Source organism: Athalia rosae, chromosome 2 (genome assembly GCF_917208135.1).
Source record: "Athalia rosae chromosome 2, iyAthRosa1.1, whole genome shotgun sequence".
Classification (NCBI taxonomy): Eukaryota; Metazoa; Arthropoda; class Insecta; order Hymenoptera; family Athaliidae; genus Athalia; species Athalia rosae.
The window spans coordinates 22,595,649-22,614,364 of NC_064027.1; the positions used below are offsets into that span (position 1 = coordinate 22,595,649).

At 41.2% G+C, this 18,716-nt stretch overlaps 1 protein-coding gene across 1 annotated transcript in view; it reads left to right on the plus strand.

The window, feature by feature from the left end:
* The first annotated feature begins 3,295 nt into the window (after nucleotides 1-3,295).
* LOC105689465 (complexin) overlaps nucleotides 3,296-18,716 on the plus strand; it is a 146,956-nt gene continuing 131,535 nt past the window's right edge. Inside the window, exon 1 of the mRNA XM_048651066.1 lies at nucleotides 3,296-3,686. The gene's annotated coding sequence lies outside the window, so the exon portion shown is untranslated. The remainder of the gene's footprint in view (nucleotides 3,687-18,716) is intronic.

Consider the following 18,716-nt stretch of genomic DNA (forward strand, 5'->3'; position numbering starts at 1 on the left):
TCCACAAAACACTGCGAACTTAAAATCATTCGCACGAGTAAAAACGAATATTCATTGCGGAAATCTGATGGAAATAATTATTCGAAAATCGATAATCACGTTTCTCCCAAACCATTTTGCCGTCGCGGTGAAAGAGATTATTTCATCAGCGTTTATATTCGGAAGTTCGACGATGAAAAATTGGTAACAGTTTTCGACGGACACCGGCAGGCTGGTCATCGGGCATAAATTATGCCTATACTACTTCGCATCGTTCCGTTGCAAATGCAAACGTGTCGATCCGTCGGGCGCCAATTTCACCCCATTAGGCAGTACACTTTGTCACGGTTCGTTTCGCTCCGTAGACGTATTAAAACGTTAAATCCGTTGTTTTCGGTCGTCGAGGAACGTACGGATGCCGGAACAGTGACGTAAATCTTGATTCAAACGAACGCGAATATATATTCACGGGGTCCGCGCAACGGGGGTGGAAAAAATCTGGCGTATAAAAAATGGCGAGGCGAACGAATGAACTGATGTTGCGATTGAGAGAGCCGAAGAACTACGTAATACGCACGAATATATTCAGATAAACGGCATAGATTCCCGATCATAGGATCAGAAGCTTTCGCATTAGAATTCAACTCTTCATACTCCCGGAAAATAAAAGCTCCGTTGGTTAAGTGCTGCAGTTCGCTATTGTTTCGAATTATTTTTTTGCTGCACGGATCAGCCGCCCAATGTCGCCAAAATCCGGTTGATCTTCCGCCCTTTTTGATCGCATGATCTAAATTTCTTCTCCGTCATTTTCGGCGGACCTACAAATATATTGAGCGCTGATGTTCTAATTTCTGTCATCTTTCCTTAGTTTCGGCGATATCCTTTTTCAGCATATTTTCCGAGAACAGGACTAATGCCGTACCGATTGCGAGGCTTGTGGGTTTTCTATTGTTTTAAGCTAAAATGTTTCTTGGCTTAGGATTAAGCTTTTAAATACCGATGGGTAAGCTGTTTTCTCAGCTGCATAATATTATGTAAATCAAAATTGTAGATTCGTTTTACATTGGATAATTGTGATACGATATCCAGAGATCCCCGGATGTAACTTGTAACGCCATCTCTGCGATTACTGAAAGTCTTACAAAGTTCTCAGAATCGACCTGGGCAGCGGTTCACATTTCGTTGTCAGTGGATCAATTCACGACGAAAGATATTTCCACGTTCCACCTACGATAAAGAAGATGCCCTCGTTCAATTTTACAGCTCCGCGGATCTGATAAAAAATTGAAGAATACGCGAGATCCTACTACGTGTAGAGGATCTATCGAAGGATCTGTTTTTCATCATTCCCAAAGCTGCATTTCAAAGAAGCGAAAAAAATTTCGTTTGTCCCGACGTACAGCACGTCCGTATGTTACGTACGTACGTATACGTACGTACACGAAGGTGACAAGGTGGGCTAGTTTAAATAACACCGAATACATCAGTCGAGAATCGGTCGTTTTTTTTTTTTTCAATAAGGTTCACAGCTGACTCGTAATGTAAATTCGAAGTAAAAAATCATCCATGTAAAAAAAGTTCTCTCAAAAAGGCGAAGAGGAACGTTTACCCAAGTTTCTTTAGGGTGCGTTTCGCGATCGCGTGTTGGATGTGAAATATAAATTAACCTTGGAAGCTTGCACAGCAAGCGGTATAGGATGAAGTTAGGGACGCTTACCCTTTTCTCCTTTTTTTCTTTCTTTACACATACACAAGTTGTACGTTCTTATTCTCCTTTCATTTTTTTCTTTTTCTTTTTCTACTTTTACCTTCCCTTTCTGCTTTCCACCGACGCGCCGCTGCTACCGTAGCTGCTGTTGCTGCTGTTACCCACGCCGCGCCGTATACGATACGGGGTATGCTATACATATACCGTTACTTGCCGATGACTTTTTCGATAGAACAAACAAGCATTAATCAATAAGTCGTGTTTCGGCATGGTGAGAAGATTTCAATTACATTGCAGAAACTGGGGGAGTGGAAACAAAAGCCGAAGGAAAAAGTGGTTTGAGCGGGAAGATATGGGGGAGTGGCGGGAGGTAGAAAAACCAGCGAAAAAAAAAGAAAAGAAGGGGGGGGGGGGGGAGGGGGAGGAAAAGTAGCTTAAAAGAACGAACGATAATCCCTTAAAAGTTTTCAGTATACTAACCTATACCGGCTGCAGGTGGTCTTAACGACAGCGGAGTTTGCTTTTTCCATTTTTTGTTCTTTTTCCGTTTTCCGTTTTCATTTTTTATTCTATTCGCTTATTTTTTATTTTTCATTTTCATTTTCATTTTCATTTTTCCATAGGGACGTAACTCTCACTAATCTGTAATCGGGTGTTATTGGGTATATTTCTACACCTTACTCGTACCGGATCTGTACGACCATAGTTGGTATTATACAATACTATATACATGGGAAGCCCGCATGATCTTTGCAGATCGCACATAAGTATTTCGTTGATGCTGCTGGCGATGAGCGAAACCGGCCAGGAGGAGAGCTCTTTCCACCTCTAGATACACCGAAGCCCTGCGGAAGGGTCATTTTTTTGTGAACCTCAATCATTAATCACAGAAGCCTGTTTTTGTCAGAGCGACGTCTCAGGGTTTCAAACTATATCTCTCACCCTTGCTTTTCCTATCCCGTATGGTATTTCACCCAGATCGCCGCGGTCCACGTATATACATATATCTATACGGAAAGACTCTTTTTCTCTTCTTCAAGCTTTATCTGAGTATAACTGATGACAGCGGTTGCGATTTGTAAAAATTGGAATGATCGCGAGATTATTTATATACGGATCATTGCGTCAGGCCGAACGATGCCTGATCTCTCCGATTGCCGTGATGTGATTCGATTTCTATTTCCACTCGGAATCATCCGTAGATTATATCGTTGCAGCCGTGGGATCCGTAAAGTTGCATAAGAAACGTGGGGAGAGGTGGAGGTGGAGGAGGTCGGGAGCGGTACATTTTATTTCCGGTTGTAAAGTTGCAGCGATCATCAGCCTCGGTCTGCGATAAATTTTGCTAAATGGGAAGGAGGGAATATTATTAATAATAAACAAGATATGAAATTTTCGCGTGTGTATTTGCTTCCTACGTTACACGTTGATACTTCCATCTCGCTTTTCGCGTAGTTTTCATCTCTCCTCTCTCCTCTTTTCCTTCTCGCCCCACCCTTGCGAAATCCTCCCTCTTTGGCGCACAGTCGGGATTCAACAACCCTCCGGATCAATGCGCGGGGGATGTCGAGGACGGTAGTGGTAACAACCATTCGGCGCCACCGGCGTCCCGACGTTCCAAATTACGCTCGGCGTTCTCCCCAGTAAGACCTCGCGGTTCACTCAGTCCTAGACTACAGCCACGAGACTTTGGGGGTTCCCTTCGAAAGGAGAAAATACGAGAGAGAAACTGAAACGAACGAAAAAGAGACAAGGATAGAAAAACAACAACTGGGGAGAACCACGGATCGCAAAAAAACCGTTCAATTGAAAACGTATAACTTAATAAATACGCCACGTAATTTTCTTATACATAGAAACTTGAAAACTGATAACACGAGCGAAAAACAAAAAAAAAAAAAAAAGTAGAAAGAAAACCGCGTACAACGAGATATTTGACGGAGACCGTTGACCGGAAAGGGTGCATTTCAAAGAAGCCGATAACGGAAGCGAGGAATAGGTGAGTTGTGACAATAAGATTTCAAAATACTGAATTATATCATGTGCTTCGGGGGTGGGAGAAAGAAAAAAGAGAAGGAAAAACCGAGTCAGCGTTGCACTCCGTTTTCTTTTCAAACTTTTTTTCACACCGGTACGAAAATTTTGAGACTGTGAATTTTTTTTCATCCCTCTTTTATTTTCCTTTTTTTTTTTTCTCGCCGCATTTATACAAAACTCGCAAAACATTACCAATTCAAGGCACCAAGGGGTCGCACCGTTTTCTGGCTCAATACAACCCCCGGGTTAGGTTAGCACCGACATCGATTTCAACGGCTGGTCGGAGACGCTCAGGTGTTGTAGAACCGTGTTTCTTCACGTTTTACACACCTGCTTCATCGTCCGGCTCGCATATTACATTTTACTAATGCCAATTTTTCAAGGAACTGTCTTAACAATAATTAACGGACCTGTACATCGACATTACTATCCATCTTCGTCGTCAGGTTTTCCAAATTATGATTTTCCAAACGTCTTTCATTTTCCTTTAATATTCCGATCGAGGAAATTTTACGTCGTGCACCCTGCGCGTATTTACGTCGAACGACAAAACAAAAAACCAATACAGGTATGACGATCCATTTTATTTTCTGTTTTTCATTTCCATTTTTTTTCTCTTTTTTTTCATTTCAGGAATGTGTGAATGTTTTTTTGAACTCGTGGAAGGAGAGACGGGAATGGAAAGAGACGAGTGAGGATGAGGGGGCGTGGGCAAGGGCGAGGGGCGGGTGAGGGGGAGGGAGGGAGGGAGGGAGGGATTCTTGTGACGATGAAATCGTCTAACACCCGGAAGCCTTTTAACAAACGTTATAAGGGGATGGGGGTGGGGATGACGATGAGGGTGAGAACGGAGGCGGCGGAGGTTCGCTGATCCTAATTAATTGAACCCCCAAATGCGGTTTCGCGAATCTGAAATCTCTATAATATGCATAGATATATATAACATCGCAATTCTACGCACACACATCTCGAAGAAAATCATATCGTCGCGTTCAATTATACTCACACGAAACGGATTGAAATCATTTCTTCAACGTGATATAGGTACGCGTGCTCGATACAGAAATTCATACAGTATTTTATCAGGAAAAGTATCATGAGCATAACGTTGCACGAAGCATATGTGCAGTGCACAATGTATTATAAGGTTGGCTTTTAGGGGGAGTTGGGAGAAGTTGAGAATTAGGAGTACCTGGAGTAGAAAGAGAGGGGAAATTCATGACGTAAATTTATGGGGGTGGCGAGACATACATTACAATTTGCAAAACCACTAGGGGTAACTCGGTATATATGAGATACCTAGATACGCTATCACGTCGGTTCATAATTCCTTCATTCCCTCGAACGCGAGCTTTATTTTTCTTTCTTTCTCCGCGACTTTATGCGAGTAATTTCTCATCACCCATGGTTCTCGGATAAACGAGGAGAACGAAACTGCAGAAATTCGATTTTTTCTGCCATCATCTCCCGGTTTGACGATCGATCCGGAGAGTCAGGTAACAACAAAATTCAAGTATTCAACGTCAATCGTCGATCAATGACGCAATCGATCCTCGTTCGTGCTTCGAAGTCCAAGTGAATTTTGCAGAATTATTGCAGGCGCAGATTAAATCACTGCAGTTACCGCACCACGTGTGGTTTTCACGCGGCATGATTCGGTTATGACATCTTATTTGTTTTGTTAACTCGGGTAATTCGTAGTATGACATGTAAACAGTTATTTCTCTGAATTATTCATCGAAATACACGTGCATATGTGGGCGTGGGTGTGGGTGCGGGTGAATAAACGTACAAATATCGTGGACGTATATTCATACGTTTACGTTTGACTAAAGAGTTGGTTAACCGGAAATAGGTACTGATCTGTCGGCGATTCCCCCGGAACTTTTGTTGTATAGGTTTGTATAGTTCAGACCAGAGGGAGGGTTGGAATCTTGTATGTGGTGAGATTAACGTGGCTGCTGGTAGGAAACTTTTAGCTTCGAAATCCACGATTTCCCTCCACCACTAGACACGACGTGTATACCATAAATATAGGTACAGGTATGTATACGTGTATTTATATGTAAATACATTACGTGCATACGTGGACTTCTACCGAAAGTCCGATACGGGTACATATAACGTGTACCCCGAGTACGTATCCGACTAAATGGTAGTTCGGGCGAATTGTTAATTCCGAAATAGTAATTGAGATTAGTTAATTGCCACGACTCTTCTCCTCTCACTCTCGTTACTTTTTACTCTTTCTTCTTCTGTTTTATATACTACTTGGTCGTTGTTTACTTCTCGGTTTTTCCCCTTTATTTCATTTAAGTTTAAACGGGACTCTAGAGATCTTCAGAATTTCTAACTTTTCATCCCTTCACCCTGCAGCTTGTTTGATACGTATATATATGTAAGCATCTATACGTTATATTTTACATATAGGGTCTACCTGACCCCAAGTAATTTTGGAAAATCTCTTCCACTCTCTCTCTCTCTCTCTTTTTCGGTGTTCTGCAGGAAGAAAATTAACAAAAGTTTTAGTTACTCGACTGACTTACTTCAAGGGGATGAGTATATATACTTATATATTATATACATGATTGGTGGGTCGGGTAAGAACCAACTAGGAATGACTCCTATCGATCAAGTGGTGAAGGTTGGTCTGGTCGGCTCGGAGAAGCTTTGAATTAACCAAATGCACGGACGTTTCGATTGAACGAAATAGAAGAAGCAAAAACTAAACTACATCGAACAACAGATTGCGTGGGGATGGAAATTTCTCTAATGGTGTTTATTCGACCTTTTGAGGGACTAATTTTTCGCAGGCTTTTTTGTGCTCGTCACTTTGCTATTTCATATTTTTCTGTTCTATTTCCCCACCAGTTTTACCATACATCAAGCGTGTATAGGTTCGAACAATGTAATTTTGAGACACCGCTGCACCGCTCTGTCGTTTGATCTCATCCTAGAGAAAGAAAAAGGAAAGGGGCATCAAACAGAGACGAATAAAAAAATGAAGAATAAAAAACGAAGTTAAAAAAAAAACAAGGGAAAAAGAGCCAGCAGAGTCAGCAACTTGGGCAAAACGTTTAGCAAACGTTTTACCATCTCTCTGTGTGTCGCGTTCTGTTTTCACCTTGTTCCAGTTTTTATTTTTACTTTCTTCCTTTGCCAACCTATAATTTTTATCTTTCAATTTCTATTCGAAAGAAAAAAACACCAAACGAACACAAAAAACTCCATGTTTTTGGTTTATTATTTATTATTAAGATCTTGTAAATACATCTGCGTTAATCCTCGGATGCGAAGTTTCAATATCTGCATAACCGCTTTTCGAAATAAAAGTCTCCCTATTCCTCATTCAAACATGGAGAAAATAAAAACATATTCTCTCGACGTGCGACGAAAGAGTCGTATTAGGAATCACTTCTGATAATAATGATAACGCGCATTTGACGGGCTTAGAAAATTATTCTGTCATATTTTTCCAGATAATGCGGCGAGTTTGCGAACGGAATTTTTTAAAACTTGGACGACCTTGTGCTAACGTTAGATTACGTCACGTCGTGTCAATTTCGGGTCGTTGGAACGTCAGAAAGTCGAGACTTTTTTTTCTTTCGCCTTCTTCCTGCTATTTCCTTCCTCTTCACCGATGCGAAACGGATGAATGATCGTCGAAGAAGTTGCGAAAGATTTTTTTCTCCATCATTTTTTTTTCTTTTTCACCAACTTTAATTGGAGTTTTTGAAAATTGTTATTGATATTTCCCCGTACAAGAAAAACCTACATGTATCCGCTAACTGCGGTAGAAAAGTTTTTTTTCCCGTAATCGCGTCCTTTCTTTTTTTTACCGTTCCTTCGAACACTCGATGACTCGGGGATAACATGAAATGTTTCTTACAGTGGAAATTGATCGCCTATCGGTTTTAAGTATGTTATAAATATTGTCGGTGATCATCAATTTACGTGCTCAACTGTATAAACCGGAATAGGATTACAGGACGTATATGAGAAGAGAAAGAGGAAAAGAAAAAGAAAAAGAAAAAGGAAAAGAACGTCTCGATAATGACGATATAGGTTTAAAGACTCTGAGGGATTTTTTTCCTTTTCTTTGGTGGTGACAAAGGAATTTATTCCCCTAGTGAATATGATGGGAAAAGATGGTTCAACTTGGAGCCAAGGGAACTCTGACACGGAAAATCATCCCCCTTTTACTCACCCTTTCTAAATCTTTCTCTCTCACTCTCTTTTTCAACGAGATCGGTGAAAGCCATGATGATTATTTTTGCTTCTTTCCCTTTTAACTAAATTTATAGGCAATTAAGGCAAGCTTATACCTTATATCTTCTTCGTCTTTCCTTTTCTTTTACCGTTACCTCACCTTGGAGAAATCGAAAAAAACTCTATCAGCAGATTGGTAGGAGGTGCAGAGGGTGCAGTGCCTATATTTATATGGATCGTTGTAATGATTAACGGAGAGAAGTTTCATCCCATTTTTTTTTCACCCTCTCATTTCTTTGACTTCAGCACCAAGGAATAGCCTCCTCCAAGAGTGGATGAATATCACGGTGCGTGATATTTTGAAAAGTTTAGGGTTTCGCATCAGTGCCGCCCCCGAATGCGAATTCCACGGGAAATTTTGCCATAAAAATATGCACGATCAAATCGAGATCCTTACACTTTAACGTATTTTTTTTTTTATGGTTTGGAACCGCTCTCGGGGGCGGTACGCGAAAAGATGACGCACCCTGATGTATACATGTACGTAGGTATATTCAATTTAATCCCTTCGCAGTAATCGGGTGGTCAGAAAGGATTTGGTTTGGCAAGGGAGAAAATCAAGCAACGAAAATTCCTTGTGCAGATTTTACTAATCTCGTAGGATACCACCGGTTGAAATAAGGGTAAAGTAGGAGGGGTTGAAAATGTTGTGGGGCTTTAGTTTTGTTACCCTTGTAACGTGTCGCCGTCTCGTGTCAAAATATTGTACCCTCCACATACATATTCAATCTACGCGCTACGACTTTTACAGGTATAGGTGTATCCGCGTACTACATCATCGTACCGTATCGTACATATATACATATACCCTTATATTTTATCTTCTTACTATCCGAAACAATCCTATAAATGTATAGGTATATACACGTAATTTTTTTTTTTTTCTTTTTCTTACCAACCTAACCACCCCGTTCACCCTTCATATCAAGGCCTTGCTCAGCAGTCTTATATACCCTTATACTCTTGTGCTCTGCTTTATACTCTGGAAATAATAACATCCAGAGTTGAGGAATTTATTTATTCTCTTTCTCCCTCGCGCTTTTCTCTTGTTGCTTCTTTATTTCTTATTGCTTTTCCTCCACCGACTGCGGATTGTTTTTTCTCTTATTTTCATACCTTCGCCGATGGAAGAGTGGCGAAGGAATTTTGGGCCAATTTTAACACCCTCGTACAGATCTCGTTGTATTTTGTTATCACATTACACGAGAGCAGATGATTCTTCTTCTTCTCTCTTCATCTGTAGTTTAGCTAATTATGATTCCTCTATAGGCTGCAAAAAAGTTGGTTTTTTTGGACTTGGGGTGGAAAAAGGAAAATTTAAAGGATTAAGGAATATGTTCTTCTATTCTAGTTCTATCCGGTAAAGGAATTTTTTCGCACGTTTTACTCACTCCCGTGATCCAAGAGGATGTGTGTCACAAAGACAGAAATATTGATAATAGAATTAACGGGATAGAAGAGGTACGGTGCCATATTCCGAATAATGTATCCTATCGTGACGACGCGACGACATCCTGGAGGGTTACAATATTCGTATAGATAAGTTCTTTTTTCCTCTCATTTTTTGAGGGTCTATCTTATCTCCATCCCTATCTTAAATCGCATCCGTGTTTGCTAGGGTATTTGTACTTTGAAAGGGTTTCGATTATCCCAAAATTTTCGGCTCTCCAACTCCCTTTATACGGAAGAAATAAAAAGGAGGAGAAGAAGAGGAAGAAAAACCCCTAGATATACAGCAGTCTTTGAGTAACGGCCTCGGGAGAATTCAATTCTTCGACTGTTAAGTTCCGGTCCTTTTTTTACTTCATTTTTTTTCACAAAACTGTTCCGCGTTCCGCGTTTTCGTTTGCATTGGTATTTTTATTTCCGTACCTTTTTACCCCATCGTTTGCGCTCTGTCGATATATTTGTTAGCTCGCTACTCGTGGGCGTAAAATTTTCCGTGTAAATTATCTAATCCTGCGTAGAGAATGTTCTATGTACATATAGAATGATTATAGGCAATTTCGAAGGACTAGTAGGGGACGATTATCAAGTTAAGGTAACACCGTGTCTAGTCAGTTAATTACCGATAAAATTCTGTCCTTTCCTTCCTTCCTTCCTTCCTTCCTTCCTTCCTTCCTTCCTATCCACCTACCTCGTTTGAGGGTTACGTCGTCGCCTCGAACAACTACTATCATAGAACTGTAGCGTATCGCTTTCGAAAGGTTTTACGATTAACGATCTAGTTTACGGTGCTATGCCTTCTAAGACTTTAGTGGAAAGTACGTGGATTTTTAAAAAGGCTGAAAACTAAAAGGGCGTAACCCCCAAAAACGTAGGGGTGCCGCTATAATGTCGTCGAAAATAGATAACGAAATAAATCAGACACGGTAATAACTTACTTCACTTCGAAAATCCAGTAATTCAATTTCCCAGATCGCATTTCTATTTTTCAGTTTTCATTTTCCGACCCGGCTAAAAGAGTGAAAATATACTTTGCGGTCCGTACGATTAGCGACGGAAATCTTGTTTCGCATATGACACAAATTGCACAGCTGAGTGATACGGCTTATGGGAGTGAATATGAGATATCACGAGAATTCTCGAAATAAATTGAACCGCGGTGGATATACTATGCAGGTGTTTTACGAGGGGGGAGGGAGAAGGGGTCGCGAGCGGAAAGAAGAATTCTTCAAGAAATGTGAGCTTTAAGAGAAACACGTACGACGACTTGTTATAAGTAGTAGGGAGTTCGGGAAGGGTGGAGAAGGAAAAAAAAAATTTTGATACGTGTCATTCCAACTGAAAGGGGAGCATAGAAAATTTGGCATACGAGAGAGAAAGGGAGGGCGAAGAAAAAAGAAAAGACAATAAAACAGAAAAGTATAGGGGTAAATAAAAAAGAGAAGGTCGACAATTTCCTGGCTGTCCGATTCAATCGGCTTTCCTCGTTGTCACATAGGATGACCTAAAAACAGTTATGGCTATACCCCGCTGTGGTTCTTTCTGAGTAATAGATTACGCGATTTATTTTATTTATCTAAACCGACCTATCCGTCTCTTTTTATATCCGTCTCGCGATTATTATTTTTTTTACCATTCGTTTCATTTCACTCGTGTCAGGATTTTCCTTTTTTTCCGACGTCAGATTTCCGGGAGTCCCCGCACAAAGGGAAGGAGAGACAGGAAAAAAATTGACGAGTGTCGAGAGGTATGGGGTTGATGAATTAAAATTTTTTGAAAAACAAAATTCATATTATGAAATTCAAAAAGCTGGTTTGATTGCGCGACGATTCGTCGTTTGATCGAATTATCTCCTTCCCTCGTTTTTTGTTCGGTTTGTTAATTCCCGGGGAGAGGGAAAATCATTTTTCCTTTCACCCTTCGTCAGCTTTATTCCGTTACCTCAGGGCGTAAAAAGTTAGATTTTTAATACTAGGGGTAAAAATGGTAGGTGGAATTTTAAGAGATTCACACGTACTTACATTATACATTATACACCCTTCTCTCAGCTCATCCTAGAGGCGACAACCTTCTTGAACCTGTTATAGGAAACCCTGACACACCCCCTTTTAGACTAATAACGCTACCAACGCTCCGTCTCTCTCTCTCTCTCTCTCAGTCTCTCTTTCTCTCGCTCAGTCTCTGTTGGCTCCTAGCAACGCTGCTAACGTTTTGGAACCGCGGAATTTCAACGTAACACCCCCGACGAAAATGATGACTAGCAAGGGCGCAGTAAGGACAGAGCGTAGTGTTCGTTATACCTACACGTAACTATACCGCATACGCGATACGCGGTATAACATGTTTGTAGTAACGCATGTGTATATTTTATACACGGCCATAATATGTTTAGGGATTGCGCTTGTCCTAGGAAATATCTCGGCGACGACAACGCAACGTGGCGCCTTCGCGTCGTACAGAATCAGGGGGAGATATTTGCAAAATCTGTGGTCTAAATTAGTGAATATGAAGTGCTCGGAGAAAAGTGGGGTATTTTCGAGGGTATTCCGGGGTAAGGGTTCGTAGATCGTATTAGAGGACCCCTTGTTAAGTACGGAGACGCGGTGGGGGTAACCACGTGCGTGATATTTCGAGATTTTATATCGAGCAGGTCAAGGATACAAAGCCCATGTCACTTCTTCACCAAACGCTCAACCACTTCCAATTTTGCTTCCAAAACATTTGAACGTGGCCCTGATCCAAACCCGGTCCAAAGTCAGATGTACCAATCTGTTACGTAACGCTTTAAACGTCCCATTGTGAGCAGATTGTAATTTAGTTATAGTAAAGTTGGGAAGGTGTCGAGTAAAACGCGTGACATGAGGAGTAATGCATGCAAGTACGTTATGTGCCGCTGCAGCTGCTGCCGCTGCCGTCGCCGCCGCTGCTGCTGCAGGAGGGTAAATTAAACTTCGTTATCGTCGACGTCCGTCAAATGTTGTTCGTACGAATAGGGGCAGTCGGCTAGATAGGTCTTTGTAGGTTCTGTTACTTGAACTGAGCTACTGCTGCAGGTGTATTGCCACTACGTCGCCGCTTTGTTCACCTTGCTCCATCAAGCCACACGTTATACGGGAGGTACGACATCGCGATACAGACTGTTGGTCGTACATATTCATCTTCGTTATATACAAAGACCTCTACGTGTGCAAGGTTTTGGCTTATCCGTTTAATTAACGACTAGACAATGATGAAATTCTCGGGGGATGGCTGCAGACAGGCGACAACCATCCTTATCTCTTACTTCTAAGCTTATTTCACATGCACGTTCCATTCATGCTCCGAATCAATTCCGTGTTTATTATAGTTATTCCGATAAGTCCGAGCGTACACGTCGCTCAAAAGTTTCGCTTTATTCCAGATAAATGTTCGTCCGTGAAAGTTTACGACAAAATAAACAAAACAACAAAAAAAAACAAAAAACTGAAAACAATCTGAACGTGCGTTGCGAAGAAAACTTTACTCGACAACCGGCGAATCGAGTATGTTGGGGATTTTCGAACGCACACTACTCTTCAATTTTCACCGTGACATTCGACAACATTTAGGGTTTAACGAAAAGCTGCGTCCTGGAACGATGACAAGGTTCGGCTTTTGTTTTACGTGGACTCTGAATGCTCTGAATATAAACCCGGTCGTCATATCGACCATAACTCCGAAACTTTTGCAACAATTCCCGGGTTCGACGGAAGTTGTAAGTTGACTTGAAAACCGTTCGGGTAGCTGGTCTACCCTAAAACCCGTATTTCGAAACTGTACGAAGGAAATCCAAATCACCGAATATACGAAATTTTTTCCGTTTCATTGACAACGGAGAGATAAAACGTTTTTTTGGTTTCTCAAAATCGAATTACACATTATACCTTTACCCATAGCGCGTGCATTTCACTCGGGCGAATAGTTTCCCGATTATAGAGTAGGTAGGTATACGGGGGTTACAGAAGTGGGAATCTTGACTATTCTTTTGCCCGACCTATCTTCCCTTGGAAAGTGGGTTTGCCCAGGGAAAACATCCGACGAAAGGATGTTTGCAAACACCGTGGAAGAAGAAGCCGTACGTAAGTTAAGCTGTAACAATTTGGTATACCTTATAGGAACGTTTACATAAATTCAACTACTTCCCACGTACGGCTACGGCTAGGCTCTTCTTCTTCTTCTGCCTTTTTCTCTCATCCTTATCCTCTTCCAAGTAAACCTATAGATCCGATTTTACTTCACTCCTTCCACCGGTCGCCTGCTGAAGATGGAAGAGAACAAACAATTGCTGAATATATCTTCTACTCCTAGCGGAACTAGATTTATTCGCAAGTTTCCTCTATTTTCATTCTTCCGAAAAAAAAATAAAACAAAAAAAAAAAAAAATTGAAGAAAAAAGAATTTTTCATCCCGGCAGAATGGTGTACACGGAAGTGAAGTAAAACCGGTTATAGGCACCGTTCTTTTCGTCCAGGAATTTTATCAGGATATTTAAAACTCGGTATTTGGAAGATTGCAGGAGACCCTAACCACTGCAACTACGTTTTGTGAGCAAACCACTCACTTACCCCGTCGCATCCACTTCGGCACTTTACTGTAAACATCGCTAAAGTGATGTGCTGCATCCTCTTTTCTGCAATCTTACATTAAAGCTATGTTATAACTATACTGTTGATGTTTCTCGAGAGTGAAGTGAAGCTTTCCGCGCTATTGAAGGTTTTCGATGTTCACAAACGTTGGATATAGGTTTAACGAATACAAACCTGTCTCTTCTTTTTCGCTGCATCTTTCTTTTTTTTTTCTTTCTCTCTCTTCTCTCTATACCATTCCCGGACTAAACTGAGTGTTTACTTTTTTTTCTCGTCGTTTTCTTCCTCCCTTCTGTACACACAAGTGCACGGAACGTAGTTCCTCTTTTCTTTCCCATGATATCTGACCCTCGACGACCTCGACGTCGCGACGCTCGCCGTTCTCTTTCATGTATATGTTAACCTCTGATGCTGCTTGTTTGCCGTTTTGGATTCATGTTTACTCCTACAGTTCTATCAAGTATTTGTTTTCAAACTTGATTTCCCAACATCGATTCGTTATTGTATGTTCAAGCGAATCCATGGACATGTAACTTTACCTACAGATTGGTTAGGGGTGTTAATTTATATGGGGTAAGATTCTTGGAGCGATGATCTAAAACGGTCACGTTTCACCTATTAGTTTCGAAATTAGTATTCGACCGTATTAATTCCTCTAACTGCTGCTGATATATATATATATGTATACGTTACATACGTAAGGGACTGGAATAGATTATGTACATTGTGCGTGTATACATATATACCGTACGTACATGCATACCTTTATCTACGGTCACTATATGGAAAGGGCCAAACCGAACCCTTGATCCGCGTTATAAATCCTCCATGGAATTATCCTATACTGATTAGTCTGAAGGGGGTCCACGCGTCATGTTCACGTTTCGTCGGGATTGTCTTAAAAATAATCATGCGAATCTCGTGCGTAATGACGGCGGCTAGGGGTGCGTGATTTCTTTTCATTTCACGTTTTATTCGGTGGGAAATTTCGCATGGGGGGAAAAGGGGGAAAGAAATATTGATCTGCATTGCGGTCAGACTATGACTACCTTTTTTTTTTTTTTCAAATCTAGTTAGGATGAAAATCACACTTTTCTTCGTCGTATTATGTTATGGATTTTTGTCACGTTTATTATAGGCAGGACATTTGTACGTATAGGAAATTTCCGCAAGGGATTAGTTTGGGGTATGGGGATTAAGCTGGATGAGCGAATCGGTAAAGGAGAAAAGAAAAAGGAGGGATAAGAAGAAAAGGTCATAATCGAACATCGGAATATCTAACCGACAAGTTTTCCTACAGATGAATAAGAGAAAAAGAGAAATGAAAATTTTGGCAGTGGAATGCGGAAATAAAGGAAAGAAATTTATTTTCTATTTTCTCTGATACGAATGTTATATAAAATTGAAGAGTTGAATATCAGACGATATGAAATAGGATTTTGATCATATCTTTTTAATAATGCACGGTAGAGTAGCATGAGATTGGATGGTTTAGGCAATTTCCCTATGGAATTGTGACATCTCCTTTTTCTTTCATTTTTTCCGTATCTCACTTCTTTTATCCTCTGTGCGACTATGCGACTGTGTATACATATATAGCATACCGTCGAAAAGGACGGCGTGACGTCGTCGTCCTTGTCGTAAGGTTAAGTTATGTCTTTGGAAACTCTTCTTCTTTTCACACCGTCAACCGTACAGAGCCGCAGGGAGATCGAACGAGACCACCCCTAAGTCTAAGGGATGAAATTGAGTGCAGGTAAGACTAGAGGCGAGACGAATTTCTACTCTGGTCCCCAAAGAAACGTGGCGGTCTTTTACTTTTTTTTTTTTATTCCATTTTCGTCTTTCGGTTCGGTTTCTTTTTTTCGTTCCTTTTGGTTCTTGTTTATTCCCGGCGGTCACGCCTCGCGCGTTCTTCCGAAAAGTAAAATCGGCAGTGGGGAGGGGGGATGAGAGGGGGGACAGGAAATGATATGGTACGTTTCCGTGGTGTCGTCGCACGGCAAAGTCCAAATCAAATCTCATACGTAATATCGAGGAACTGAACTCATCGCGAACCGATCGTGAGGAACGTTTATTCGGAAAATTTAATTTGCCCCCGCCGATTGAGCGAACGAGTTGATGATGAAAAAAGTTTGGCGCAACTGTATATACCTATATATACGAACGACTACACGAGTCCCCGGGGAGAATCGCGGGACTTTGATAGCAGAATTTGTGAGAAACGCGCGTGTGTATTAATTTTTTAATTTTTTTCACGGGATCGTTGTCGGTCTGGTATTAGTTGTTGAAAATTTGTTGGTTGAGCGGCTTAACTTCGTTATGAGTATGTATGCGACTTGAGGTAGTAAGTTTAAGGGAGCGAGATATCGGTGACAATCGTGTTACTAATTTCGAAAGGATTTTCCCAAGTTCACGTTTGCAGAGCCCGAGGGGATCTTGTGGACTCTTGTTAACAAATTGAGTACTAGGACTTAACTTTCTATCAAAATTACACGGATAGACAGTCGGTGGCGATGGTTAATTGAATCGGAAACTTGACAACCAATCAGAAATTCACTCGAGTCTTGGTCGTTTCTGTACATATTATGTAGGCAACGGTGTAACGTTGGACCTAATTTTAGATTCAGGATTTTGTCCTGCAGCTACGGTTGGTATATCGCGGACTCGCTGTCTATATCCGAATGTAAAGTCGGGAAACTAGATCAAGCTAAGGTGATGCGGCTCCTACCACCACCACCGCTACCGCTGCACGGTACTCTTGGCGCTCTGTTCCTGAGGGTTTTGGACCTTGTACCAACTTTACGGGATTCAACCTCTTGTCGACTGTCAACTTTCCAAGTTCTATCCATTCCTCTCTCTATCTTTATCCATCTACCTCCATCCCTCGCTAACTCTTCGCATACTAACTCTACTTTGCTTTTGTTGCTTTGCATGCGAATGAATCCGAATCCATTTGTACGAAAGTTTCGAGACGCTGTGTCGGTAGCCGTCAGCTGACATTTTAACCATTTCGAATGGATTGAATCAGAGGCCATGGATCCGTCAATCAATTACTCGGTCTATGAAAACGTAATGGAGAAGCTATGACTTTTTGATCGGACAAGGTTTTCCATCGTAATGTCAAAATGAAAATCACATTATCGTGTGTTTGATATACGTATACATAAGGTGTACATTTGGCGGAGGTCTTATTATGATTTTCTGCTTTTTTATGAACGACCCTCACGATCCTGTGGGGAACCGACGTTCTTTTAGATGTTGATCACTCTTTTCTATATACTGCACGGGGTTGCAGCGGGTTTTGTTCGCTTGACGTATACCGCGTCGTTATCTTAACGGGCTACAGGTTTAATACAAAGACCATACTCTACAGTCTGACTGTACTCCGTGAAAAGCTTCTCCTTTAACTTCAACATATCTTTGCAGTCTTCCAGGTGGCACTGGAGAGACCTGAAAATTCTCTTCTTTTCGTTTTTCTTCTTTCCGCATTTCTTGTTCCTCTTCTTCGAGTTATACTCGCGTTTCTCATAGGAATGAAAAGCGAGGCATGAGAAGGGGGCTGACTTATGGTTTAACATTAACGTTACATGAGGTAGGGAATTCGACGATTCGCTTAGGAGAAAACCAACCAACCAACGAACACATCCTTGTCGTATCGCACAGTCGGGACAACCTCACAGCTCAAGGATTTCAAACCAACCATTTTACTACATCATCGGAATAACCGAAGTGTGCAGTTTAACAGAAATGACGGATCGACGAATCCCACTTTACAATTTTCATCATCTTCCACATCACGGGTGAGAACCCTTCAGGGGTGATAATTCAAAATATATGATGAGACCATTTTTCCCATCACGTTCTCCACTGTCCACGATACCAAAATCTTCTACGTTCGTCGGTCCCATTTATTCCAGGGTTGTCCGAAGGCTAATGCATAGATATATTGAACTCTATGGCTAATGTATCGGTACGAGACATTAGATTATACGACCCAGTCTTCTTTTGTTCTTTTTACTCGGAGTATACGAACCGCATTTCGGGGTATGGCACAGTTTAGTGATTGAAATTTGTGAAACTGTTTCGCTAGTGAGGTATAAAATTTACCTTCAGATGGTCCAGTGGTCCAGAAATAGTAGGTAGTTGGACAGAATGGACTTCTGACTGATACGGAGTGCCCGTGTGCCGGTCTGATTTTCGGTCCACCGCGTTCTCTTTGCTTACTTCTGTTACTGATGGTCCACTTCTTCCTTCTCCTCCTTCTCCTCCTTCTCCTCATCCTTCTGCGTCCGCTTTTCGACGCGGTTACCGGTCTGCTGAACGGAGATTACATCTCTGACAGTCTGCTTTTGGCAGATAGCGATGATACCTTACCTTCTTAGGTATATACATACAAACGCATTTATATATTACCTACATAGAATGTATACATCTGTATACCTAGGATATATATATATATACCTATCTATAGCCATAGTTGTGCGTGTGCAGGTTGGAGAAAGCGAAAGACGAGAGAGAAAAAGAGAGAGAGAGAGAGTGAAATAAGGGCGATAATGGAATTGAGGAAGCCGGATCGTACAGACTATACCTCTATACGTATATAATGTATACCTATATACGTGTAGTACGTAAAGGTTTCGAAACGGACTACAATGGAAACCTAAAATCGA